We start from the raw sequence: 3,142 nt of genomic DNA on the forward strand, positions 1-3,142 counted from the left end.
CCTGTGTCTTCAGGAGGAGTTAAACAGCAAACCACAAGAGGAGCAGATTAACACAATGATTTAATCTAATGGAGAGTGAGTCAGATGATATCCTGTTATCATTCCAGCTCAGTGAGGAAGAATTAAAGAAATATTATATAGGGAATAATAGTATTGAAGAAGATTTCACTCTGACATATAAAGTGATTTACGAAGGGGAAACTCAAACTTGCAAAGAGAAAATGAACTCATGGATTATTTTATTACCTCTATAGTATGCAGTTGAGCTTTCATGACAAGATGTTTAGGGACAGAACGTTTGTGGGGGCCAGAGATGTCTGAACAACTACAATTAGGTGGGAAACTCACCTAGGAAAAAGAAGTCTCCCAGGGATGGAAGGATCTGCCAATTTCAGTTCATCATAGAATCATAGAGGTGGAAGGGACCCAAGGATCATCTAGTCCAACGCCTTGCAACACAGGAATCTCAGCTAAAGCATCCATGACGGAGATGGCCATCCAACCTCTGCTTAGAAACCTCCAAGGAAGGAGAGTCCACCACCTCTTGTGGTAGTCTGTTCCACTGCCGAACAGCTCTTACTGTCAGAAAGTTTTTCTAAATGTTTAATTGGAATCTCCTTTCTTATAACTTGAAGCCATTGCCTCGAGTCCTACCCTCAAGAGCAGGAGAAAACAAACATCAGTTGCTCATTTCCCCAATCTTAAATTCCATTCTCCATATTTCTGGAGAAAATTGTTGTTGCTGTTTACTTTAAATCCTCATAAAAATTCTGCAGCATTTAATGCAAATTTCTTCCAATAAACACATTTTTGTATGCAGACCAGTGGTTTCCGATTACTGAGGACCCCCCATTTCTCAAAAGCCAAGCCATGGACCCCCTACTTTTGAAAATTTTGATAACTCTATGCTAGTTACCTCTGCAAAGCAATTTTTTTGAATAAAATGTGGTGTAGCCCCTAATAAGCAAAGGATTTTAGGGATACTAAAAAACAGAGTAAGGCTGAGTGACATCTGGTTTTCAACATTGTGATATATCAGCAGCTAAACATTGTGATATTCTGATATATCACGATGTCTGAAATTAGGGATCAGGTGTGGGGATGAGGGAAGGAGCAGTCACAGAAATCGGATGGGTGGAGGGAGGAGAGAAAGCAGAGTCAACTCCACCACATGGTTTGAGTGGAAGGGGTTGGGGGGTGCATCAGTGGGGCAGCCAGCAAAGATGCACATCCACTGTGGCTGCTTTCCTTCAAACAGAGAAAAGCTGTTCTGCCTCAGTGCCTGGGGAAGGTAATGCCACAGGCCTTGAAGTGAGGGCAATCAGCTGTCTTGTTCTCCATCAGTGTGAGGGGAAGGCAGCACCTCACAATCGGACTGCCCTGTTTTCCCTCAGCGTGAGGGAAAACTGCAGCATTCTTGGCTGCCCTGGTCTCGCTCAGCATGAGGGAAGGCAGCTCAGATTATCGGCTGAGATTATCATGCAATATTGGCAGTGCCATGAAATTGGCTGCCCTGTTCTCCCTTGCCGAGAAGTGATATATTGCTGCATACTGCCAGGTCAAAATCACTATCGTGGTGTGATTGCAAAACCAATTTTGACCAATATATTGAAAAATCACACAGCACTAAAACAGACCATAAAATTTGTGATAAAGGTAAAGGTAAAGGGACCCCTGACCGTTAGGACCAGTTGTGGCCGACTCTGGGGTTGCGGCGCTCATATCACTTTATTGGCCGAGGGAGCCGGCGTACAGCTTCTGGGTCATGTGGCCAGCATGACTAAGCCGCTTCTGGTGAACCAGAGCAGCACACGGAAACGCCGTTTACCTTCCCACCAGAGCAGTACCTATTTATCTACTTGCACTTTGACGTGCTTTCAAACTGCTAGCTAGGAGCTCACCTCATCACAGGGATTCAAACGGCCAACCTTCTGATCAGCAAGCCCCAGGCACTGTGGTTTAACCCACAGCGCCACCCGCGTCCCTCCATAATTTGTGAAAATAATTTGGAGGGGGAAGGGATGGGGCCACAGACTCCCTAGGTGTGTTCTGCCTATCTCCAGGGATCCCTGGACCCCTAATTGGAAACCACTGATATAGACTAATGAACAAGTTTTTGCAGGTTATTTTCACTAATATATTCATATTTTTATTTTATTTTGAAAATGAGAATGTATTTGCTTTGGATATCCTGCAGCAGCAGCTCTTAATGGTTGGACTTGGCCACATGCTCCAACTCGTCCTTCTTCTTGATGGAGGAACCCTTAGCTGCATTGATCAGCTCATCTGCTAGGCACTCAGCTATGGTCTTTATGTTGCAGAAAGCAGCTTCACGAGCTTCATGAGCCCCAGTGCAGAGCAACCAGAGAGCCTGACTGACACGATGGAAAGGTGACACATCAACTGCTTGTCTCCTCACTGTGCCAGCTCAACCAATACAGGTAGAGTCTTCATGAGGGCCACTGTTGATGATGGCATTCACCAGGACTTGAAGGGGGTTCTATCCTGTGAGCAAATGAATGATCTCAAAGGCATGCTTGATGATGCACAGTCATGAGCTTCTTGCCATTGTTGCATCCATGCATTATCATTGAGTTAGTGAGGCGCTCAACAATAGGACACTGGGCTTTGCAGAAGCACTTGGCAGCATAGCGCCCAGCACTGTGTGGCAAATACTTGGCATATTTCTCCTTCACTGCAATGTAATCCTGCAAGGAGATGTCACTGATCTGCACATCATCTGTGGCCCATTTTCCAAACAACTTGATATCAGGGGTCTCTGCCACAGCAGGGACTGTCTCCCAGTCAGTCTTTATGGAGTCCTCCCCGTGTCCCGCTCGCTTGCAGAGGCAGAAAAGCTAATATATTCATTTTTATGCACACTTTCCCCATATATTTATAAACTTGGTTTGGTTGGAGAACTGCATTGAAAATTTCAGGTAAGTGAGAATTTCAACAGATTGCTATGTTCCAGTTTTCAGGTTGCTTCTGAAAGTGCAGATTTGATAGATTCAGCTTTAAATGAGAACTGAATCAAATCTCTCTCCCTTCCCTAGTCACTACTGCGAGGCACCATGAGAGAGTTAGGAAGCAACAATTAGACCTCCATGGCAGCAATGACAGCAGGTAGATGTTCACACGC

The 3,142-nt window shown here is 44.9% G+C and overlaps 1 pseudogene; it reads right to left on the reverse strand.

Moving 5' to 3' along the window:
* Nucleotides 1–2,191: 2,191 nt before the first annotated feature.
* On the reverse strand, nt 2,192–2,871 carry LOC114598024 (small ribosomal subunit protein uS7 pseudogene; annotated as a pseudogene).
* Between the last annotated feature and the right edge of the window lie 271 nt (nt 2,872–3,142).

Source organism: Podarcis muralis, chromosome 6, assembly GCF_964188315.1.
Source record: "Podarcis muralis chromosome 6, rPodMur119.hap1.1, whole genome shotgun sequence".
NCBI classification, from domain to species: domain Eukaryota; kingdom Metazoa; phylum Chordata; class Lepidosauria; order Squamata; family Lacertidae; genus Podarcis; species Podarcis muralis.